Source organism: Ursus maritimus, unplaced genomic scaffold, assembly GCF_017311325.1.
Source record: "Ursus maritimus isolate PB19 unplaced genomic scaffold, ASM1731132v1 scaffold_5, whole genome shotgun sequence".
NCBI lineage: Eukaryota > Metazoa > Chordata > Mammalia > Carnivora > Ursidae > Ursus > Ursus maritimus.
The window spans coordinates 50110191-50137059 of NW_024426663.1; the positions used below are offsets into that span (position 1 = coordinate 50110191).

The 26869-nt window shown below is 40.2% G+C and overlaps 1 protein-coding gene across 1 annotated transcript in view; it reads right to left on the minus strand.

The window, feature by feature from the left end:
* Window positions 1–26869, minus strand: part of KCTD16 (potassium channel tetramerization domain containing 16) — a 249971-nt gene that overhangs the window by 86433 nt on the left and 136669 nt on the right. The window lies entirely within an intron of this gene.

The window sequence follows — 26869 nt, forward strand, 5'->3', positions numbered from 1 at the left end:
TACTATAAAGGAATCACCACACCAGCTACCAAGATTATAACATTTTATCCATATCATTACACATGGATCCAGTATATTTCTTTTTGATAAAGACTGTACATTTTATACACACTGTATAAAATGAATACCCCTGGAAACATGTATCAGCAAGAAGCTAAATCATAATGAAGAGTACTAGGATCCAGATGTCCCAAAGAATTTATAACAAGAGGAGTAAAGAAAATAGAAATGAGTCAGAATGAAGAAGGTTTAGCTAAGGAAAAAAGTCTTCTTGTGGTAGTCCTCTAATATTGACCTGAGAAAGGACATCTTGGGGCTCCATTTCTCCATTTTCAGATGGGAACACAAAGGCAAAGTTCTTGGTAACAAAAAAACAAGCACGTACAACTGGTGAAATAAGAACTTTCTTTCTCTCACACAAGAGCAGGGGTAGTCCTACTTCATAAGCCTTTCTGGTACCCAGGCTCCCCCTGTGTGGTGGTTCTACCATCACCTAGGAAGTTGCCCTCTTCTGCACACCAGCATGGCATTGTCACACCCATGTCCCTGATCAGGGGAAGAGAGAAAGACAGAAGTCCAGGTCAAGCATTTTGCTTTTAAGCAAGTCACCTTCTGTCACATGTGCTTACATTTCACAGGTGAGAAATAGGTCATGTTTCCACACTTCTCTTCGGAGAATTATGCAACTGTAGGCTCCACTGATTCCGTTGAAATTCTATTGTAATAAAAAGAAAAAGGAACAATACTTTGGAAGAGACTGTGAGCAGACTGCTGTAGATCTCAAGAAAGTAAGATACTTGCCAGAGATCATGTGCTGTTCTAACCATTTTAAGATCCTAACCAAGGGCTTTGGCACTCTCCTCTCTGATAACTCTCTCCCTAAAGAGCTAGGCAGAGAATACCATAAACAGAAGAAATGAGACCTCAGGCAGACCTCAATGCCTACTGGAAAAAGAGATTGTGAATGAAATCCTTCCCTAAGAAGGTCATAGCTAGCCCATCTGGATGTAGTCATGCTCTCACCAAGAACAAAGCTGCAATGCATTCAAGTTTGCTACACAACTGATCTAGGAGGCATTGCAATAGATGCAGTATTGCTGGGGAATGAAACAGAAATCAGCGTGGAGCAGGAGACCAGAGCAGTCCCAAAGTGAAAATCCTTGAGAAGGAGGCGTCACGTTTTGTTTTGTTTTTTTAATTGGGTAGAAGCTAAGAAAGCAGAGTAAAAATAAACCTGTCCCCAGTGGAAAGTGCAGCACGGAAAAGAGATTGTGGTAATGAGGGCTACAGGCATATCATTCACATTAGCTGAGTAGAACTTCATCAGGAAAAAAAAAAAAAAGCTATTTTGTTTCTTGGGAGAGCATGGAGACTACAAGATTGGCCACAGGCCACTGAAAGAAATAAGAGTCAAAGGAGTTATCATCCAATACCCCCTTGCTTTCCTTTCTACCACATATGGGCAAACTCCAGTTCCATTAGCAAGGAAATGAAAAACTAAAGGTTCTCGTGTGGAATCTAATTCTAGTAAAAGAATTTGGATCTATAAAGAAATTTGAATTATTTTACCTTCTACCTTCCACCTTGTCTGCAGCACAACATTTAGCAGATGATGCTATATTACCTTGTGAATTTTTCTATCATTTCAAATATGAACCTTGCTAACTGTCTCATCCTCACCCTCCCCCCCAAATGCTGGATTTTAATGTCTTCAGAGGTCGAAGTTATTTCATAATCTCTCCCATGTCCCAGCAAACCTAGGAGAATGCATCGGCCATCATTCATTGCCATCTCTTTCAAAGCATCGGGCCCTGATTTTACACAAAGCTTCCAATCTCAATCATTTCTTACTGGAATCCCAGCATTTCATTTTTGAGATAATTGTCACTTAGAAAGCTGAATAATGCCCCCTCCAAAGTTTCCACATCCAAATCTCTGAAACCTGAGGATATGTTACTTTACATGGCAAAAGGGACTCTGCAGGTGGGTTTAAGTTAAAGATACTGAGATGGGGAGATTCTCCTGGATTATCCGGATAGGCCACAAATGTAATACTGAAGATCCACATAAGAAAGAATCGGGAGGGAGGATGTGATTTAATGACGGAAATGCCTACTGGAATGAGACAGCCAGGAGCCAAAGGCCACCAGAAGCCTCTAGAAATTGTAAGAGGCAAGAAATAGATTCTCCCCCGCAGCCTCCAGAAGGGACCAGCCCTGCTGATGCCTTGATTTTAGCTCCATGAGACTAATTTTGGACTTACAACCTAGAGAACTGCAAGAGAATAAATCTGTGCAGTTTAAACCATAAGCATGTGGTTATTTGTTACAGCAACAATATAAAACTCATACATGTATCCTCCCAATTAGCAATGTAATCACATGGGCATTATAACTAATCTTATTTTACCAATTATCACATATAAATCAAATAGGAAGATAAATGCCTGAGCCAGCAGCTCCATATCTACAAATACTTCCTAAAGATGTTCACACAATGGGATATCAAACATCCATTAAAAAGAATGAGAAGTACCTACGAATGTTGACCTCCAAGCTGTGATGGAGATGATATGCCATGTAAAAGATAACAGGCAGCAGCATACATACAGGAATTGAGTATATGTCTCAAACAGCTTAGAAGAATATGCACCAAACTGGCCAGCATGGTTATCTCTAGATGCTAGGAGTATAGGATGACCTTCCTTTCTTTCAATTCTATACTTGCCTATGTTTCTTTTTAAAATAAATATTTATGGGGCGCCTGGGTAGCGCAGTCGTTAAGCATCTGCCTTCGGCTCAGGGCGTGATCCTGGCGTTCTGGGATCGAGTCCCACATCAGGCTCCTCCGCTAGGAGCCTGCTTCTTCCTCTCCCACTCCCCCTGCTTGTGTTTCCTCTCTGCTGGCTGTCCCTGTCAAATAAATAAATAAAATCTTTAAAATAAATAAATAAATAAATAAATAAATAAATAAATAAATAAATATTTATTTCCACAGTGGACTCTGAAACAAACTGAGGGCTTCAGAGGGGAGGGGGGTGGGGGATTGGGATAGGCTGGCGATGGGTAGTAAGGAGGGCACGTATTGCACGGTGCACTGGGTGTTACACGCAAATAATGAATCATGGAACACTGCATCAAAAACTGGGGATGTACTGTATGGTGACTAACATAACAAAATAAAAATTATTTAAAAAAATAAAAAATAATAAATATTTTTTATTTTAACAATCTGAAAATGCATGTAAATTTTCCTATCTTGGACAAAAGCCAGGTTTTATTTGCCCATAAAGATTTAACTTAGCCCATGATTTTCCAGGATTGATGTACTTGCCAGCCCTATGTTGGCACCCCAGCACCCCACATGTCAAGGTCCTTCTATTTCTATCATGTCACTACCAAAAGCACCACCAGTCTGTTTCATGGGAGAAAGGAAAGCAAACTGAAGTCAGGAGTGCCAAAGAATAAGGAGCCTCCATTTTCTCCCTACCCCAGTTCTATCCTCTGTTTTTCAGTATATTGGTCCATGACACCACCACCTACTCGGCTGCCTAAGCCAGAGTGTCCACACTGTTTTTAATTCTCTCTATCCCACATCCCATCATTCACCAAATCCTCTCATTCTATCCCTTCAGTTTCTCTTCAATCTACTCTTTGCCCTCCATTCCCATTATTGTTAGTCAATTTAGATCAGGTAACCAGATCATTTCTTCCCCAAACTAAAATAAGACCCTTCTAGCTGGGTTAATCAACTATAAATGGTGCTCATCAGACTCACCTCCTCAGAGGCAAAAATAAATGAATAAATAAAGTCATTGCCTCCTTCTTATACATTCTCACAGACTCTGTATTCTGGGCCAAGAGCCCCCAAAAGGCCTGACATAGATTTTCATGATCTGGTACTTCCAATCTTTCTGTCTTCTTGTTCTTACTATTCCCCACCCAGACCTCTTGGATCCAGTTGTTAAAATAACACAGAACTTCTTCCATGGCCACACCTTTAAACACGGAGTTTCTTTGGGTACTATTCCCACCTGGTCTATCCAGTAATACCCCTTTCACCCTTCAGGTTTAGACACAAGATGTTGCCTCCTCTGTCACCTGAGTTAGGCCCCTCGGTCCCTAAACTCATAGTACCTCATAACATACCACAGCTGTAGCTGTAGGATAGAACATCTGCTGTTATGCTGTAATTAACTGCTTATGGAATCTGCAGCTCCACGCCTATCCAACTTATGAACTTCTAAAGAAAACACTGCTTTCTATTTATTTACGTATCCCTCAGCACATGGCACAGTGTCTGGCACAAATGGGCAATGGCTGCCAAATGAATTCATAAATAAATTAGTGAAGAGCTAACTTTTATTGGAGCCTTACTCTGTAGAAGGCAATGTGTAAATATTTTCCAATTGAATCCTTACAAAAATCCTATCAGATAGGTTAATACTATCATTTGCTTTTCATAGATAAGGAAACTAAAGCACAAATGGGGTTAAATAAATATCCCAAATTTACCCACTTAGAACTTGCATAGAAACTGAGACATTCTGACTCTAGGACAATGACTTCTACATTGAAATGAACAAATGAACAAATGAATGAGTGAATGCATGAATGAGCAACCTCCTGACCTTTCCAGTTAGTGTCCAACGTGTACGACTCTGGTCTAATTATTAACCTCTCAGTGAGACAGCTGTGTCCAATCTATTGTCCTTTATTCCTTCTTGCTTTGATAATGGGATGAGAAAGTGAGAAGGGATGTTATTAAACAGAGCATAAGGTGAGAACCCACTGACAGCTCGTGGGAGGAGAGGAAGAGGAGGTTTGGGGTTATTAAGGAGTATGTTAATTATTCATTAATAGTAAGTTGTGGCTCTTGCCTAGCAGCTACCCCATAAATGGCACGACAGTAAAAAAGAATAACAATGTTTTTGATCAAGTATTTCTTAAATCCAAATTAAGACAGCCTCCAAGGTGAATTTCAATTCCTCACCACATTATTAACTTTCCGGGAGTTTTTCCACAAACATCAATGCCATGGAACCTAAACTAAAGAGAATGGTTAATTCCAGCAGAGTTTGCTAACTACTTGGTGACATATATAGAATCAGCAGCTTCTGGTTGCTGTGCTTGGTGCCCAGGAACATGGAACATTTAGAAACCTTCCCTCGTAGATATGCAGAAGAAGCAGATAATAGATCCTCATCTTATAAGAGAGAAACAGAAGGTCTGAAAGGCTGTCATTTGGGCAAAGCTGCTCAGAAACATAGTGCTTGACTCTCAGTTCCCCAGAGTCTTGAACAACATGCCTCTCAGTCACAGTTGAATCAAGCAAACAGGGACAGTTTCCATTATGCCATACCACCAAAACTATTATTTCAGACTCATGTCTGAAAAAAAATTATTTCCAGAAACATGTCAAAAGCCTAAAACCACTGTACAATACAGAGAATTTGGGTCAAGGGAAAAGTATATAGGAAGCTAGTATTATCCATCTTGTCAAAGCAGAGCGAAGCAGGAATTTGGGCTTGCAGTTTCCAAAAACCACTGCAAACTGTCTCATACCTCAAAGGGAGAACTATGAAGTTTCCATCACCAAACAAAAGGGGGAAGAAGATTAGGGTTAGAACCAGAGAAGATACTCTAGTAGAATGAGGAAATGGACACTCCCATTTTTATCATTAGGACTGTGAGGGATAGCTGATGGAATAATGGAATCCTCTCTAGTTCTTCAGGAGCATTTGTATTTTCTTGAAAAGATATTTGTTTCTGAGTCTAATGGAGGTAACGTCAGTGAGCAAGGGAGTTGTTACAGGTCATTAGCCAGCTCACCTTCGATCTTTATTGCCGTATAAATACAATTTATATTCCCACAAGTAAGAATCTTTGTGATACCTATTCTCCAAATAGATGCCTAAGGATTAGCTGCAGATTCTTTTTTTTTTCTTTAAGATTTTATTTATTATTAGAGAGGGAGAGAGAGAGAAAGCATGAGCAGGGGGAGGGGCAGAGGGAGAAGCAGGCTCCCCGCTGAGCAGGGAGCCTGACTCCTAGCTCCATCCCAGGACCCTGGGACCATGATCTGAGCCCAAAGGCAGATGCTTAACTGACTGAGCCACCTAGGTGCCCGGGATTAGCTGCAGATATTTTCCTTTATAAACAACCGATCCTACAAGCTACAGAATCCCAAGCCTCTTCTATATGGGAAAGGCAACTGTGGGGAGGTACAGCAGAAAGACTGTTATTTCCAATAGGACTCACTCAACACTAATTCAGGTTCCTTGGTTCATGGAGTTTTTAAAACCCAGATATGATATCAAACATCCATTATTTTTTTTTAAGATTTTATTTATTTATTTTAGAGAGAGAGCATGAGCAAGGCGGGAGAGGGAGAAGCAGTCTCCCCGCTGAGAAGAGAGCAATGTGGGGCTCGATCCCAGGACCCTGGAATCATGACCTGAGACGAAGGCAGACGTTTAACCAACTGAGCCACCTGGGTGCCCCTCAAATACTCTTTAAACAAAGTTTTACTAGGGAAAAAATGCAGAAATCCAACTAAGGGGGTTGCAGGGAGAGCAGCTACCTACTCTGAGCACATTCTCTATGACAGGCTATTCAACTATTTAAAAATTTAAAATCTGTAGCATGTTATGATGGTTCTTAAGACTAGGTGATGAAACATAAGAAGGGGCAGCATTAACGCTAAAGCACGAGACTGCAGAAAAGAAGCCAAGGTTTGGAACCCTTCTCTGAGTTTCTTCACCAAATATTAATGCAGGGTTTGAGGCTTAATTCTTTTTCTCTGTGTCAACATCAGCATCAGGGTTAGAACATTTGAGGAGGCAACACAAGGCATGCACTGTAGTCTGAGTTTTGACATCGGCTCTCTGTGAGACCCTGAAGAAATCATTTATTTCTCTGTGTTCCAGTTTTCTCGTCTGTAAAGTGATGAGGTTGGTCAGGTCCCTTCTGGCACCAAGATTTTGTGAAGACTATTGTTCTATCAAATGGAGCCAAAGTAAATTCTGCCATCGCTAAGTAAATAAAGTGAATCTCTCAGTGCACAGCCTGTTTGCAGGTAAAGCAATTCTGGAAGCCACAGTTACTCTCTTAGGCCAGTAAGAATCACAATTATTTTTCCTTCAGTCTGGATACAACTAAGAGAAAATTTGAGGGCACCCACATCAGACACGAATGATCTCAAACTTCTCTGTCAGGGGTTTTTATACCCTCTAGTGTGGCTCCTGGCAGCCATGACATATCCACCCCACCCTCATTTTATTCTTCAGGGGACCGTGACTTTTTCTCTGTCTTCTCCTAGTGCCCTCTTTGGAACTAACCAGTTATACTGAGAAGTCACACTAAAGCAGGGATTCCCTATTATCCATCACCCACAAAATGCCTTCATATTATCTCCCTATCTTTGTACTCCCTATATTTAATTTATATAATTATTGATTTAATATTTTCTTTTCAATGAACACACTATTTTTACCTACTACCAACTTAGTCTTGTTAGAAATCATGCACTTAACATACTATGTATGTTTTCTTATAACATATATTAAAAATTAAAATCATACATTCATTGATGAATCACCTAAATTATGTCACGTACGCCCAGGGGTATGAATTTTATACCTGTAAAATGTTTTATTAGAGTATGAATAACAAATGCCTTTTACCAGGGGTATTGGATTTAGATTAAATGAAAACTCCTAACATCTTTTAAGCTACTTGCTATTCTCTTATAACATTGTTCATTTTGGAGGTGTCAGGGGATGGATGGAAAAGGTAAGAAAACATTTTATAGGATATTAATCTTAAACCAAAGGAATGGAAAGATCCCTTAATTGTGGCTCCAACCAGTTTGGAGGCAGTGAGCTCTTCTCCACGCCCCTGAAATAATCATATAATGGCATGGTAATAATAACAGGAATCACTGTGTTGACTACTGCTAGGATTCAGAGAACTGCCCTATCTTCCTTCCCTTGATTTGTATTCCTGTCTGCACCACTGGCTGCCATATCACACAGAGGACCTGAGAGACCTTTCTCATGCCTGCCCTTATTTCATCTTTAAAAACAAACAGTAGGGGGAAAATAGCCAAACCAAACTCCATGCACCATGTCTCTCAGGCTTCAGCACAAAACCCCATTTCATGCTTCGGAGACTTGACTATGACACGGTGCTCAGGTTGCCAGGCAGGGCGGGCGCTGGGCCCCAGATGAGCTCCTGCCGTGGACTGAGAGAAACTAAATGGGCCCTGTGGGGCAGCCGGGCCACGTCCTGAAGGTACACAGCTGCCCTCCAGCTCCTCTTCTCTCCCCCACAAGCAAGCAGAGAGGTGGTTATATGAGCTATATATATACCTGGCATAATGGCCCGTGGGACTGTATCTTCCAGGATGGCGGGCAGCTCTCAATTCAGGTGGCTAAAGTTTAACATCCCAGTTGGTGAACAACCTGGGTTTGGGCCTCTTGCAGGTATACCTGGGTTCAAATCCTGTCTCTGCCAATTACTGAGCTCTATTATTTTAAGCCAGTTACTTAACCTCTCTGAGCCATAATTTCCTCATTTGTAACTGAGAGACTCAAGAGTCTCTCTTTCCTAGGGTCCCTTGATAACTCTGGTGGAACGACTGGAAAGCCCTTAGCACTGTGCCAAATGCACAGTGTAGTAGTTTCTATCACTGCCCTAAGTAATTACCGGAAAAGCAGTAACTTACAACAACAGCCACTTATTTCCCTGTTTGCATGGGACAGGAGTCCAGGCAGAGCATGGCTCCAAGTATGTTCTCTACTCAGGGTCTCACAAAACCAAAATCAAAGTACTGACTGCACTGAGTTCTTATATGCAGTCTCCTGGGGAGAATCCACTCCCTAGTTCATTCTGCTGATTGGGAGAATATTCAGTTCTCTGTGGCTGTAGCTCTGAGTAGCCCCATTTCCTTACTGGCTGTGAGCTGGGGCCACACTCTGCTCCTCAACACCACCGGCATTCTTTTTCCCCTTTCCTGCTCTGTACAGCCACAATGCTGCTGGGAGTCCTTCTCAGAGTCCTGTATCTGCCTTTCTCTTCTATGTTTAAGGGCTCATGTAATTGGGTCCACCAGGATAATCCATAATAACCTCCTTATTTTAAGGCCAACTGATTAATAACTTAAATGTCACTGCAAATTCCCTTTGCCAGGTAACACAATATTTAGGAGTGTAACACCAGATGCAAAGATCATGGGGGCCAAAATTCTACCATCATAATTATTCCATGTTAATTATCAGTCATAGGCTGACTCTACATAGGTGCACAGTCTATTTACTACAACTGCCTACAAGATATAGAGATTAAAAAACATAATAATAATCTCTCACTTTGGTCTTTACAATAGCTCTTGAGTAGGGGAGGTAGCATCATTATCCCCATGCTACAGAGGTTAAAATGTATTAGAATCTAGGACCTGGAAAGATTCCAGGGTGTAGTGAAAAAGACTTAGATTACTTTCCTCGGTGGGGGTTGATTTATGGCAAGAATGGTGGCACTAAAAGTTGTGGCCTCCTTGGGGGCACACACAATGACTTCTGAGACTGATTCATAGCAGTGTCTGTCACAGAAAGCCAGATCTCTCAGTCATGGCTCTCCTGGTTGCAAGCAGTGGAAATCCCCTTGATAAAACAAACAAAAAAGAGGAAAAGGGTTTTAAGACTTACTATTAAAGGTACAAAGGAATATCATATACCTATAACCAAAGTCTAGAACCCGGAATGAGAAAGCCTCAGAAATCCCTGTCGCCACTCCTGCATGGCCACTCACCTTTGAATATCTGTTTATCCTTTACTCTTGGCAAATCTGCCTTCTTGAACAGTCCTACACCACGACCCTCTCCCCTTCCCCCAAATCCAGAGTTTACCTGGCTGTAGTTCAAGTGCCCAACTTGACAAGGGCTTCTAAGTTCAGATTCTAAATATGAGAGGGTTAGTTTAAGTAGCAGCCCATCTTAATCAGCTATCGCCGAAGTGGCATAGTCATGCAGGGTGGATGTTGCTGCCAGGTTCAAATGTGTGCCTGAAATTGTGACGTGGAGGACAACTCTCCGAGAGGCAGAAACTATGAGCTGGTGGACACTGCCAAAGAGCCTTTTCAGCATTCTTCACAATATAGTCAGAACCCCAAGGACCATTTCTCCCTATGTATTTTCTGAGCAATCAAGTCTCCTTGCAAGTGAGGACCCAACTGGGTCTGACTGCCACCATCTATCTCATGAGGCAAGAAACTTGTGCTGAGTAACCTGTAGGTGACAGGACTACTTTGTAGCCAGCCCACATGCGGCTGCTATTGGTTTGCACTCTGCTCAGTCACTTGTGACTGGGGAGGCAGGACTTGGTTCCCTCTGGATTCACAGTGTAGATGCCTGAATTTATGCCAAAAAGACCTCTTTCAGGCTCTTTCCTCAGCAAAGGGCCACAGGTACAGCAGCATCTTGAAGCCTCATCGATTGCCCACAAGTGAAGCTAGGTCTTTACTCCAGGTACTGGAACTCCAAATTTCTTACTCTTCCAGTTCACTCTCTCAGAGAAGTGACTGGAATTCACAGAAACATCTCACAACCACATGCTCTGCTTATGGCAAATAATGAGAGCTAAGGATGTCAGAGGACAGAAGACATGCTTAAGCAATGTCTGGCATAAAAACCAGTGGTCTGGCCATTTGATATCCTTGCACTTCTCTTTGGGATCTACAGCTCAACAAGACTCTGAAGGTGAGTCTTCTGAGCAGTAGTAAAATCTGTGACAGGGTACTCAGAATTGGAGATGTTAGCATAGTTTTAGTCATGAGCCAGCTCTTACGTGACTAATCATAAAAGTATTAATTGCTAATCTTCATTGAGCATTTATTACTATCAGGTACTTTTCTAATCCATGTAAATGTATATGTGTATGTACGTATATATTCTCAGTAGGTAAAACCTGTATATGTAAACATACATTAATTTTAAAAAGTATACCTCCTTCCATCCCAATCTCGTGATCCCTTCCCAAAGACAAACTTTGTCACCAGCATCTTGCGTATCATTCTAGCAATAAGTTTGTATCAACAATCATAGATCGATAGCCCATTATTTTTATACCAGTGACAGGATAATACTCATACATTCCTTCACCAGTCTTTTTTACTTAAATCTGAGAATTGTTTCAATCTGGTATATACAGATGTGCTTTTGTCTTCATAACAAATAGCAAATACATAAATAAAATTTTAAAAATAAGTTGTCTAATATGCTTTACCTACTCTACAGACTCTAATCTTTTACTGGGTTGTCTACTGATTGTAACTAGACACAGATGAACACATTCATTTATATCCTGAGAGACTCCACAGTCTGATTGCTATTCACATTCCTCTGCCTTTAACATTACCTGCAACACAAGGATTTTTCAAGGAAATAACAGGCTAGAGTAACCTCAAGCAACTAATAAAGAATATTGGTCCTTATTGGTTTTGTTCCTGAAGATGCATGCAATTTGTATCACCTGCATTTCAAATGGGACTAAACAAGTGAGAAAAGAAATGTTCACCTGGCATGGACTTAATTAGTTTACAACTGTCTTTCTCTTTCTTTCTTTCTTTTTTTTTTTTTCCCATCAACTAGAGAACAAAAAATTTCCCTGTTGATCTAATTAGAAGTAGTGATTAAATAAATAAGTAAATATTAAAATAAAGTGCACATTTGTAAAACATAAGACAGGATGACCTGCTTGAGTACATTAATTATCTTTCTTTTCCCCACCCCCTCCAGTATGAAATAAATTAGCAGCTATAGCAAACCAAAATGTCTCCAAGGGAAATCTTCTAAACTCTCTCACATCAAGGAAGTTTGGGTATAAACAGAGTTGTCCCAGGAACTGTTAAAAATAGCAAATGGAAAAGCTCCTAGGACTGGTAACTCACTGCTGTGTTTGTGGTAATGACAACTTTTCATCAAAGAAACAAGTGAGATACAGGGGGAAAAATGAGGTTTTGTTCTGTCTAAATTAACTTACACCCAGTTTTGAAAGCAGCTACTAATGATACCCACTAAAAGAGCCAGAAGTAGGATGTGTTCTATGGAAACCACTGCCCAGATTGCTTAAAGTAAAAATAAATAAATAGTACATCAAAGTAGCATGAAATTTGTCTTGATATGACTGCAGGGCTTCTGATAACTAGCTAGCATCGCCTACCAAATGATAGGTTCATCTGTTTATCTCCAGTTGTTTTATTTGAAAAAAAATTCCTATCCCAAAATAATTATAAAGCAATTAGTTGCCAGTTTTCACTTTATTGGTTACTACTTTTACTCAAATAATAGTAATTACTACATAATTACAGTACACGGTTATCCGAACAATCTTAACTGTGCCTACAAACTATAAATTATACAGTCAGTGTAGCTCTAATTACGTATTCTATACAGCGTAAATATGTCATGACTGTGTAGTTACATATTAATAAGTCCTTTTTTACTTTTCAGAGCCTAGTACAATAAAATGCCATTTGCTGCACTTCCCTCTGGTAATCTCTAGAGTCATACACATGTCTGTGCCTGGCATTCTGGAAGCCAATGGACTATAGTGTGCATTCCATGTCGCCCACCAGCTCTCATACTCTCATACTCATTCAAGTACACTCACTACGGCAGAGAGAAATTAAAAACTGAGAAGCAAAAATCTGTTTCTAATCCTTCTTTTTAGCATGTCCTTTTGATGAAAACTCAGCAGCAGTGGCTTAGATTCAAGAAACACAGGTGCATAAGCTTAAAAGTGCCACCACAGCCTTACCTACATATAATCACTGCACCCAGAATGCTTGGATTCAAAAGCAGGAGAGAGGCTTAGACTTGGTTTTGGGCCATTAATTTGTTGTTTGTGTTCTTATGATATTATTTTGGTTCCAAAAGCGACTGTAGGGAATCAAATAGTTGAGAACAAAGGGTTTAGAAATGCAATCTTCAAACAGATCTTTTTAAATTTTTTTCTTTTAAATATAGGACTAGATTTCATAAAAATCTGAATTGCATGAAACAAGTATGTACCACCAAACTAAATCAAGCCCATCCAACTGCATTATACCTGGTTACTACACATAATTCAATTGAAGGGAATGCATGGAGAGAAAGAGCTTCAAGAAGGCAGAAGACAGAGGGCAAGAAAATGGCTCTCCCAGCTGTTACTGATGAACTCTGAGAGGTTCCACACAGGGACAGATCCTGACATGCACACAAGAGGTGGGGATGAAATACAAGTAGACAGCTTAGCAGCATGCCCTCCTATCCTTAGCCACACAGCCTCTCCAGAGGCAACTGTTCTCTGAAAACTCACTCCTTTCCTGTTGGTCCCAATGCTCCTGGAGCAGAGATCTGCTGACTTGTCAAATATTCAGGTGGGAGGGAAGAGCCTATCACAAAAGAGCAGGAAAAGGCAAGGGCAGAGAACATGTGTGCAGAGATAGAAGGCTGAAGCCACTGCCACAGGGGCTACCACTGGGGCCACAAGCAGAAGGAGGGTGATGGGATGAATCAGGTAAAATACTGGGGCTATCCTCTGTGAAGACTAGTTTGAGGTCTGGATTCAGTTCAGTACACAATAAACATTTTTTAAAAATTAGTAAATGAATGAATGAAAGAGGGTCTCTATAGAAGTTTTTAGTTAAGGAGCAAAGTAAACCACAGGATGAAAGGAATTAGGAAAAGAACACTTCTAAAAAAGCCATTGTTAAGTGCCCATCATTCTACATACACAGTATTCTCAATCTTGGCAAGAACACTGTGAGGTAGGTGTTATGGTCATTTAACTGATAAAGAAGCTGAGGCTAGGACTGAAGAAGTCCTTTTGCCAATATCACACACTTAGTAAGTGGCAGGATTTGGGTTTGTACTCAGGTCTGCCAGATGCCAATAGCTCATTCAACCCTGACACTCACATCCAACAACACCAGGTAATACTAAAAACTAACTTCTTATGAATACTTCCAGGTGCTTTACACATATGATTTTATTCAATGCTATTAAATAATCCTATTAAATAATCAGTGTTAATTCTATTTTTATTCCCATTCTACAGATGAGGAAAATGTGCTTTTAGGAAGTGAACTCTTTGGCCCAAGATGATATAGTAAGTCAGTGCTACAGCTGGGATCAAATCCTGTTTGAATGAACAAAGCCTTTGACCTTCATTGCCACCCTCTCCCAGTCTTACATCAGAGATTCAAAGGGAAGAGGTGATTTCCTGCCCCAAAGAGGTTGATAATCTAGTGGAGGAGCTCTGGCCTTTCCACAGGAATTCATTACTGAATTACATTCAAATGGTAAATGAATACATTTTCCTCTCCTTGTCTGCATCACCTTTTCCCCCACCTAGGTGTGCTAGGGAAATCACCTCCACACTCCCACAGCACCCTGGATATGGACATGGCCTCTTTCCTTACTGGGCCCTTGTATTTTTGAGGTTTAACATTTCAATTCTTATTTCTGTACCTGCAGGGCCATGCATGGGACCTATCTGTACCTGTTCAATTGCTTTGAAGAGATGGATGAGTGAATAAAGAAAGAATAAATGAATGAATGAATGAATGAATGAATGAGTAAATGAACTGACATGGAACCTAGACTGGAAGAGACTAGAGAAAATTTATTCCAACTACCTCATCTTACAGAATTATTTTCTTGGATTCACAAAAATGTTAAGTGATTTGTCCAGAAGCAATTTCTAGATAAATATGTAACACACACACACACACACACACACACACACACACACACACACTAATAACTAGCCTCCTAACAAGAACAAATTATATAAAATGAGCCTCTCTTGGGACTAAGCTTTAGGCAGATTTTGAATTTCTTACAGATTTTTTAGCTATATAGGCCACAGATTGTGATGAGAACACACCCTAATTTGGCAAGTGTTTTGTATCCATAATGAGATTTCTAAATGTTATCTGTTTTTAGTATATAAAGATATTCTGAGTAAAATATTTAGTGTAATTGTGGCACTTGTCATACAGTCTTTCCTCCTTCTATACCCCAAAAGGATTACATAGCCTGAGGTGGTAGTTAGCAATGAAGGGGTTCTGTATATTTGTGTATTTTTTATTCATGAATTTTTTTTTAAACATGCAGTGTATGCGTCAGCAGTGAGAAATTCCTGAAATCATGGAGAGACTTGAAATGAATGCAATACATCTGACTAGCAACCTTCGAATTTACCATCCAAACCAGGACCTGATACATTTGAGAGTGAAAGGGGATGTTGCTAATAATTAGGTCTGGCATGCCCCAAGTGTTTCAGGGCAAATATTCACCCTGGACACATTTACAGAGCAATGCTAAATAAGTTTCAATGAAGGTAAGAGGCATGGCTGCAAAAAAAGCAGAGGGGAAAACATTCTTGGTATGAAAAATGACAGGAACAGAAGTTTTATGATTTGTCATCTTCGAGGGATTTGAAAATCTCATGGGAATCATAGACCTTCACCTGCAGACAATGTACATACACACAGATTTTTGCACAAAATTTTAGGGGTCCATAAATTCCTTAAAGCCCACCCACAGACTCCCAGACTGTCAAATACGACCTCCAGATTAAGAATCCTGGTTCTAGAATGAGATTTCTCAACCTTGGCACTATTGACATCTAATGTTGGATTATGCTTTGTCATCGGGGGCTGTCCTATGCAATGTAGGACACTGAGCAGCATCCCCAGCCTCTACTCACCAGATGCTGATAACAGCTTCCCACCTCCATCATGACAACCAAAAATGTCTCCAGGCACTGCCAAATGTCCCCCAGGGGGCACACAGTCCCCACCTAATCACTCTTCTAGAGGCAGGAGCAAGAAAATCTCACAGAATAAGGGATAAGAAAGACATGGACATAACTTATTAGTAGGCAAGAAAGATGAAATCAGATGATAAGAAGAAGAAGAAGAAGCAGCATTGCAGCATAAAAACTGCAAAATTCCCACCTTTGACTCCATTTATGCTGTTAACTCATGACAGATACGATCATTCTCTTCAAAAAAGAGGGCTAATGATACCTACTCATAAGATTTTGGCTCCATCGAAGAGTACCTGGGCTCTATCACCTCATGCCACCATCTGACAGGTGTCGAGCAGAAACGATTCTGCTTAAAAACATTCTGAAGTGTTTGTAATGAGGAGAACTTGTAACCTAAACTGTGAGAAACATTCTGGGAGGCTGTTGCATTTATAATCACTCCTACAGAGACAGGGCATATTAAGCACCTACACAAGTGCAGTTTCCAATTCAGTAACTATTTATTAGGCACACTGCATCCCCAGCATGCTCTTCTCAATTGGAAAATGAGCAAATGCACATATGATCTCAAACATCCTTTTAGCAATAAAAATGTTGTGATCCTATTAATGTGTGTGTATGACAGACACAGAGATAGAAATACAGATACAGATACAGCTGTATCTCTCTTTCTAAACTCTCTGAGCCTCAGTTTCCTCTGCATACTGAGGTCAGACAACTACACAGCAAGTACAAATGTGCATTCGCAGATTAGCACCTGGAGACCTCTAAGATGCCCCTGAGGAATTTGTTAATGGGGGATGGGGAGGCAGATAATGGAGTAAGAGGCAGGGGAATGGGGTGTCCTTTCTCCCAGGGTCCCGCATTTACAAAGGGCCTCAAATGTTAACTCTCTGCACTATTACTAAATGAGATTATATATACAGTCATTCCATTTTGAACATGTGTTAAAATAATAAGCTAAACATAAGCATATTAGAAGTCCGATTTGTGGCATTTCTTCAATTTCATATGTGAGGAGTTCCAAAAAATGGAATTAGCTTAAACCTCTCATCATGTCTGAGTCTCTGCTTATTATAAAAATAAATGACTGTGCCCAAGTCCTACAGGTTCTATTTCTGTACATCTGGGGTGGATCCTGAGACTCTGAATTTTGAGTTTTGTGGGGGTTTTTTGTTTGTTTGTTTATTTGTTTGTTTGTTTGTTTTCAAAGTAGGCTCCATGCCCAGCATAGAGACCAACACGGGGCTTATACTCACAACCTTGAGATCAAGACCTGAGTTGAGACGAAGAGTCGGACGCTTAACCAACTGAGCTACCTGGGTGTCCCAAGACTACATTTTAACAAGCACCCCAGCTGATTCCGAGTAGATGCCCCAGGAGCACACTTTAACAGGCAGGGATTTAGCTAAACAGAAGGAAAAAAGCTATCTTTCCCAGGATATTAGACAAAGGGGAATACAGAGATTGTGGGCAACTTGAAAAGTTAAAACTATATTTCCCTTCTATTTCTTCTCCACTTAACAAACTCTGGCTTACTCTTCCAGGCCCAGCTCAAGTATCACCACCCTGTGAATCCCTTGGACAATCCCTTGTTCCATCCATTAATGCAACATCCATTGAGCTGCAAGCTTCTGGAAAGACAGAATATACCTCGGTTATATCCTATTTATATTGTGCCTGGCATGAGAAATATTCAATAAAGTTGATGGCTATAGTGTTTTATTTTATCTTTTTCTTCCCTATTACAATTTGTCCCCGAAGATTTCAAACTTCAAGAAAAGGCCATAGATTTCAATCCTACATCACATAAGGTTACACACTGGAGTAACAACTGAGAGAAGAGGAATTTCCAGCAGGGTCACATGAGGACCTTCTGGGTTGCAGATTTCCTGCATCCTCACCTCACTGAATGGACTAGGGATCTCTCCAGAGACTCTTTTATAAGAGTACTAATCCCATTCATGAGGGTTTCACCCTCATAACCTAATCACTTCCCAAAGGCTCCACCTACTAATACCACCACATTCGGGGGTTAGGATTTCAAAAGAGAATATTGTGGGCACCCAAACACTCAGACCATAGCACATACATATTTCACTGAGTAAGACTGTAGTAGATTTTAACCATGTTATGTGGGGATTACAGAAGAATAAGACATAGTCCCTGCCTTAAAATTTTTGCTCTCTTCTTAGTAAAAGGACATTCACATATGAAACAAGACAGCAATAAACTCAGAAGAATTGAGAACTTAATTGTGTTCTACAAGCTCCCTAGAGGGAGGTCAACAAGGGCTAAGATTTTTCCTTTCAATGTCTCAGGAGTTACAGAAATATTTCTCTCAAATGAGCTGACCTTACTAGACTTAAGCTGATTTAGAAAAAATAGATGGGATTTTAATAGAGAAAACAGAACAGGAAGGGCATTCTGGGCAAGAGGAATAGCTAGAGGGGAAAAAAATTAAAAAGGAAGGCAGAAACCAGCATGGTGTATTCCTAATACATGCCTGAGACTGGCCTGAACCAATCTAGAGTAAAAGAAAGGAAGAAGCAGAATAGAGAATGATTATAAAGAACCAATTGTCAGAAACTACAGAAAAATGATAGGTTAAAAAAGAAAAGAAGAAAGAAAAGAAATCATAGGAAGAAAGATACATTAACTTCGACAACAGTAGGTAGACAGTGGGTTGCACTGCTGCCCACTAACTTATAGAAGGAAACCAAGGCCCACAGAAGATGAAAGACACACCATGTGATGCAGGTCTTCTGGCTGGCCCACCATGTGTCCACTACTTGTCTGTTCCCATGGGTGGCACTCTTCCAGAAGCTTCACATTTCCTAACATAAAAATTTAGTTCGAAAGTTAGTTTGGAGATCTGATATTCCATAAATGTAAACAGCCATCTTCCGAATATTCCTTTTACAAGCCTCTGAAGTGAATAGCAAGAACACAAATTTGGGGATTTATTTTTCTTGTTTGATGTTGTTTATATTTTTGTTTTGATCTGTACAGTTAAGGCGATGTGCACAGCAGAGAACCAGAGAACATCTCAAAAAATATGTTCAATGTCATTATCATCTGTGAGCGCCAATCTATAGAACGGGCAGAGGGCAGGCCATGGACATGGCAGCAGTAGGTTTGTTTTCTGACTCCAGAACCTTCCAGATGTGTCACATTGGGCGAGTCACTTAATCTCTATAATTAGATTCCCTCATCTATAATATTAGGTTGATAAAATCACCCAACCCCTGGGAATGTTGTGGGGACCAAATAGGATAAGGCATGTAAAGTACTTAATAATGAGCCTGGAACATCTTGAGTCCTCAGTAAATGTTAGCTATTATTAGCTATAATACCTTCAAATACACCACATTTTAAAAGAAAATTTGGAAAATACATCCTAGGGTATTGGAATACGTACTTCTTTTTAAGTCTCATATTAAATTCACTTACAAACTCATTTGCTTTCTGGTTCACATGGGAATTTGTTTTTATATTAACCAGTACATAGAATGAATACATGCTTTAGACCTAGCAAAGGAGGAATCCCCATAAAGGGCATCATTCTTTTTCAAGGAGTATATTCCAAATTTTACAATCATAAAATCTAGAACTAAGATATTTTAATTTCAACATGTATTAAAGTTTTGTGTTTTATAGTTTTATTACTGTTTGTATGTGTGATTACATACGGCAGGTAGTTTTTGCTGAGTTTGGGAGCTCCAAGGGTCTTAACTGGCCATAGGTGGTGGGGTGGAGACGGGCTAGGAATGACCTCCAGGGGTACCATAAAGTCCCTGCAAATTAGGGATGCTTAAAAGGGCCCATAGCTATATTAGATTTTCAAAGGACTCCACCATAATAAAACTTTAAGATCTAATTAACAATACCAATAAGGGAATAATAAAATCAATAATTATACACACATACAATAATCAGTTCTTATAATTAAGTAGATCAATATGACTAATAAAAAGCCTGTGTTATATTGTGATTAAAATGTTAAATAATTTTTTTAAGTTGCAGAATGGTGTTTATGATATATATTTCTGATATATACTGAACACATGTAGTATTTCTAAGCAGACACCATATATATTATATATAACATGTTTTTATAAAATAAAGTTAAATTGTATATGTGTGTGTGTGTGTATGTGTGTGTGTGTGCCTGTGATATTTTAAAGTGCTTAGAAAATATATTACAATGGTTAACAATGGTTATCTTTAGGTAGTAAAACTAATATATGAGGTATACACTTTTAACTACCTTATTCTCTCAAGTAGAAGTTGCTTTTTCTCCACATTTTAATATTTATGAAATCAGAATTTACCATATAATCAAAGAATGAATCTACTTAAATTTTCTTTGCTCCCTTCCCCCAGAAAAACTCTTAATTATAAATGATAAGTCTTGCCATTGGGGGTGAGTTCAAGTCAATAAGATACAGCAGGTACATATTCCCAAATTGCTTAAATTTTTTTCAAGGAGCAAATATCTTTTTTTTCCTTTAAAACAATGTAGATAAGTTTCAAGCTCCTTACTTTTAATCCATGCTACTCAAATAAACTAGGTCACAGGAATGTGTATCTACCTACAGAAATTCAGTACTTGCATTTATTTGCATGTTATTCAGTATCATTAAATGCCAGTTCCTTACATCTAGGAAAACTCTCCACGAAAGTTGGAGCTAGAGGATTTTTTTCTCTCACCTCTCAAATAACTTCACATGGATACAAATATGTGACAATACCACATGTATCATTACAGAGTTCTTAACAATATGTGAGGCACTGGTCTGAGCACTTTACATTTATCATCTTATTTAATTTCCACAATAATGACATAAGTTCAATTTATTACATCCAATTTACAAGTGAAGAAACTGAGGCTTAGAGACTGAAAATGATGCTGAGTCCCATAACTAGCATGAAGCAGTGGAAGGAATCCTACAGATCTCTGCCCGTCCCTAAAGCTTCATTTTTAACCAGTGCACTGCTCCCTCTCCACCTCTTCTAGCTCTACCCCCTTGACCAAAGAAGCCGTATAAATGTATCTGGAAATAATATACTGCTTGTGTTCAGCTGTGATGACGCCAGAGTGTTCTCCAAACAGGGGAAGAATGAGCAATAACACAGGGCAGATCAGTGTAAGGAATTTATTCAAAGATCTCTCAAAAGCTAATGTGCTTGCTAGGCTCTACTTCCCCCACAATGTACCAGGGTCTGACTATAGGTCTCTGGGACAGACACTATTTTCAAGGGTTCTCACAAGTTTGGTACAGCAGGTGGCAAACACTAGCTCTGGTCTACATCTAATAAGATTTTTGTCAGCCTTGCTCCTATTTAGATTACCAAGGTTTGTGCAGCTTAAAAGGCATATTACCTTCTTAAAAGCTAAGTGGAATGAACAAAGTCTAATTAAATGTGATTTGCTGGTTGATTCAGTATTTATAAGCAGACAGATCACTGGCTTCAGAAGTGAGTGTTGGTATCAGTAGAGCAGAGAATATTCAGAGAGATTAAAAATAAATGGCTGGAAGATAAGGCTCAAAAACCCGTTAGTGCCAAGTTAGATGATTTATTTCCATAAATCATTCCAACGTTCAGATTTCACGTGTTAAAATAATTCAAAAATAATTTTGCACCACCTTTTGATCTGAAATCATAGCAAGCACTGCCATTGAAGCAGATGAAAAATTAAGTGTCTTCATTTCTTCGGAAATAGGGCACAACTAAATTGCTCTAGCGTAAATTTTAACATCCACAACTCAGTGCTCTGTAGGGACTGTGCTCAATTTGCTAGATTTTGCTACCACGGAAACCGAAGAGCAATTAGCTGTAGACTGAAAACCTGGAATGAAAACCTTGGGGATAGAAAGGACAATCAAAAGAATTTTCCAAGTAGCACCAATTGCAAGAGCAAGAATCAGAAAGATGGTATCTGTGTCACAGGTATCGGTAGGAGGGGCTTATCAGCTGGCACCACCAATTCCCTTATATTTGCTCAGCTATCATCCTCTGCCTCCATTCCTTCTCTTGGTATGCTTAAAGTTTTCTGCAATTCCTTCACATTTTCATCCTGTTTACCTTCCTCCTATTCCTGATACCAGTCCCCAAGCCAGATGGAATCAATAGCCCAAGGTTACTTATTTGTCATTGATATTTATTGTATTTTTAAGTAGACATGATCATATATGCTCCTCCTTTCAAACATTTGTTGGCTCCTTATTAGCTACAAAATAAAGTTTAAGTGCATTAGCATGGCATAGACAAAGCTTTGCATTTGAGAGGTGTTATCCTCTCTTTTCAGTCACTGCTCACCACCCTGTGTCAAGTCTCTCCCTCCTCTCTAAACCATTCTCCAAACAGACACACACCTGCATGTCCTCAGATCATTGTTCATGTTATTCTAGCTGCCTAGGATCTTCTTTTCCCCACCTCTACTTCTGTGTCTGATAAGGGCCCACTGTCCAGGGCCAAGTCTAATATCAAGTCCTCGGAAAAGCTTCTTGGGAAAGAATTAAATGGTCCATTTCTTTATCCAAAGGGCACCTTAACCATATCACAGATATTGTGTTTGTTAACATCATATTATACTGTCTGTCAGCCAGTCTGAGTAGTGCCTCTAGTCACCAGAGAGTGGATGCCCTCATCAGAGACCCACTCAGATCTACCCCTATCCAGTACTGCACTCTGCATAGGATGATTAGGATATGCTTATATGTGAGTGAAAAAGAGATGAAGTCAGAGACAGAGAAGAAGATAAGGATCCAAAGTGTTCTTCATAAAACACTTTGAATGGAAGTAATATGAGTTGCTGACCATAAGCACTCTCTCCTATTATTGGTCAGATACACATACTCTATTCCACTTTGTAACCTACTTTTAAAGCATATTTTACTTGGGTGGCACCCAGATCTGAATTTTAAATTGAAATACAATTGCCTTGACTCCTACCAATTAGTTTTTCTTACATACCTGGATTTAGGGACAATTGTATTTAATATGGAAAATTTGTGCATGCTTCATGACACTCAGAATTCTCTAAAAAGCAAAAACATCTGAGGGTCTCGGCATAAAGTAGCCACAAGTAGTAGAGAGGACTATTATAAATGCTGTCTGTGGAAATACCAGGAGGATGGGAGGAAAAAGAAAAGAAAGAAAAGGAGAGGAGAGGAGAGGAGAGAAGAGGAGAGGAGAGACAAGACAAGACCTCTATCACTCATGCAGGTTTACCTGAAAGAGAAATACCATGATCTAATTAAGATACTAACTGCCTAACACTGCAAGCAGTGTTTTCTGGACATGCACACCCAGGGCTCTGAGTACCAAGAGTCAACAGTCCCAGTGCAGTGGCTATAATTAAGAAGTATTCAGGGTGCCTGGGTGGCTCAGTAGGTTAAATGCCTGCCTTCGGCTCAAGGTCCTGGGATAGAGCCCTGCATCGAGCCCTGCATCGGGCTAGCAGATTCATTGGGGAGTCTGCTTCTCCCTCTCCCTCTGCCGCTCCCCCTGCTTGTGCTCTCTTGCTCTCTCTCTGTCAAATAAATAAATAAAATCTTAAAGAAAAAAGAAGTATCCATTTACTGGGGTTTTTTTGCAGCAAAGAGGGGCAACATGGGGTCAAAAAACTACCTACCAAGGAATTTGAGGCAAGTCACTAACACTATATAATTCAGACTTCTCTTCTGTAAAAAGTTAATATGTCAGTGTGTTACAAAACTGAAAAGCCTTCACCCTGTCTTCATCCTTCCCACAGGATTTCTGTCAGCTCCCTGCATCTGGGCTACTCTCTTTTGTAACCTCTGGACACTGCATTTCCAAGAAAAGATAGTAAGCCTGGTAGGTATCCTTCAGGGCTGATGCAAGAAGGGTCTGCCTTCTACGAATAGGATTGTGGACCAGAATAAGCACACAAACACAAATCACTATTTCTCAAGCTCCAGAAATCTACAAACAAAACAAAACAAAACAAAAAACAAAAAACCTTTAGATCCAAGACTCTTTAAGGGATTTTTTTTGAAACTTAAGTCTTTGATAATGAGTTAAAATTTTTAAAACATAATAAAGCATGTTCAAAATTATTCTGAACGTCACCTCTTTGTAACTGACCAGGGCCAGATGACTGATCATGGAAAAAGCAAATGCTATACGGCTTCTCAAACTGGGAAAAGAGATCATTTGTTTGGGTTCCTCAAACTCTCAAATTTGAGATGTTGTTCACTGAACAACAGGCTGAAGTAACAAGATGAGAAAGACAGGTAGAGTATTCGAGAAAAGCACTGAATTCAAAGTCAGACACCCAGGCTGGTGATTTGGATCAAGACACCAACCTAGTGATTTGGGACAAAGCAGTGCGACTCCCTAGAATCATTTTTTTTTTTCTCCTCTGCAAAAATGGGGATGAGGATAGGTGATTGTGATAGTTATAATAATACTGATAAAACCAGCTATACCTCAAGTATCACACGTGTTCCCATATGTGCAAGTGCTCTGTGGTGCTAAGAAGAGAGAACACCAGGAACAGAACAAACATGCCTGAGGGTGATGCTACAGGGAGAGGAGTCAGTAAAGGGATCTGCTGGGGGTGGGGTGGGAGGGGGACAGATGTAGGAGGTAGAAAGACAAAAAAGATACAGGCATTGGAAGGTGGATAAGTACATGAGTCAGAGAAAGGAATTAAGTTCTTCTCTTACTGGAGGTATCAGAAAAGGTTTAGATGCAGAAAGTAGGCTAGGCAGCAAATATCTTTTGTGCTGCCTATGCACACCTGGAGTGTTAGAAGGCAAAAGAACATCAATGGAGCCACTGGGCAGAGAAGACATGGCAGCTCAACAGGAGAAGGACTGAACGGCATCTGCCTGGCCGCTCCGCAGCCTGGTACGTGCTCTCGGGGAGAACCAGTCCTCCCAGAGAAGAGTTGTCATCCACAGTAGAGGCTTCTGGCCCAGGTGTCGCTCTGGGACGGACACACATTCAGGGGGAAGAGTCAGCACACTCAGGGGACTCCTAAGAAAACTCAGCATGGGCCTTTGCACTTGCCATTCCCTCTGCCTGGTGTCCTCTGCCTTCAGCTCCTCCCAGGTCTGGCTGCTTCTCATCCATCCTTTAGGTCCAACTCAAAGGTCACCTCCTCAGAGGCCATGCTAATCGCTCTGAGGTCAGCTTCCCCCACCGCCCGTGGCACATTCCATATTTCCTTCCTGGCACTTATCACAATCTGAATATACATTGCTTTTGTATTTTCTTGTTTAAAGTCACTATCTCCCACTAGAATTGTGCGGTCTAATATAGTAGCCACGAGCCCTCTGTGGCTAGTTAAATTTCAATATATTAAAGTTAAGGAATTCTCAAAGTTCAGCTACTCGGTTGCACTATCCACATTTTGAGTGCTCAGTAGCCACATGTGGTTAGTGGCTGCTATGCTGGACAATGAATCATCCCTTAATTGAATCAAATCAAATTGAATCACATTGCAATACTGCCATCATCACAAAAAAGTCCACTGGGTAGCATTGATCTAGAACGCAAGTTTCCAGGAGCAGCACCCTTACCTCCTTTGCTCACTGCCATATTCTCATTGTCTAAGACAGTGCTTGGCTTAGACAGGTGATCAGGAAATATTTTCTGAACAAGAGAGTGAAAGAATGAGTGAGGATGGCCCCAAAGTCTTACAACCATACTAGGTAAGAATAAAAATAAATAAATAATGTGGTTGAAGAAATGGGTCTGCAGCCTGAAATCACCCAGGAATTCTCAATATCTAATCTGCATGCCATCTATGAAAATTAATGTGTGACATGTGTGTTACATTGCATTTTCTGCCAATTAAACTTCTTAACATAATATACTTTGTGACCAGTCCACAGTTCAGATATTTCCAGGAGATCTCTAGAAGGAAGGTGAAGGTAATCATATATTATTGGAAAACGTCTATGAAATGACTTAAATAAGAAACTGCATGAAACCAATTCACAGATCCAATTGTCACACAAAAGTACACTATTAATGGGTGCCAAAGAATGAGAGAATAGCATTTACATTTCCTATGGGGCTGGGCATTCTCAGCTTGTTCATTTAATAAATATATTAGTATATGCTACAGGAAAGTGGGAATGCCCTAAAATCCAACTCTACGTCCTATTGTGGTGAAGAAATAAGAGCTCAGAGTTGCAGAGATCCCCTCTCAAAATGCGTTGAATCAACCAGTTAGTAGTGGGTTCTGCTTGTTGAAATTCAAGATCAACAAGTAAATACTCTTTTGAAGATGTTATTTGTTTGTAATGAAACTAACCCACTCTAGCACAGAGTCCTGTTCATTGCATATGTTCAGATCTCTGTTGAGAAAATAGAAGGTTTTTAGCTGTGCCCGCAATTGACGTCATGGGCTGTGGGCTGGCATGAGGAGGAACGCCTTTTTAGAGTTCATCGCCTAATCTCTGTTGTGTGTGTCTGATCTGGAAAACGGTGTTTCTCCTCAAGTGATCAAGGTGGAATCATGTTATTCTATCCACCCCTCCTCCAGCCAGACAAAAAATAAAGGGTGCTGCCTGTTCCTGTTAGCCATTCACAAAAGTCTTCTAGTCATGTGGATGGAGAAATATGGACAGACGCGGGTTTGGTGGTTCATGCCCCAGAGCAGCCTCATCCAGCTCCCGGGGTTCTGGCCAAGCTCCTCTCTCTAATTCTGCCTTGCAGATCCTGATTTGTAACATGACCCTAGGACCCCATCTGACCTGCTTCAAAATGTCTGCTCAGTGGAGGGAACAGAAGAGATGAGATTTACCCAAGCCTCCTGCCACCCCTCCATTTAATCTTTGGTGCTACCCTTCTTAGCCAACAGTTTTGTTCTGTTTGGGATTTTTATAAAAGGCATCAAAGTATTATCTTACCAAGTGTTGACTTGGGGATAAGCATTGACACAGAGGCCCAGGTGAAACACACTGCAGCCTGAGAGCGGATCAGAAACATGTTTTAATTGCAGTCATCTTGCTGTGCTTTTTATTTGTACCTCTAGCAACTAGCACAGTATTTGATATGGAACACTCAACT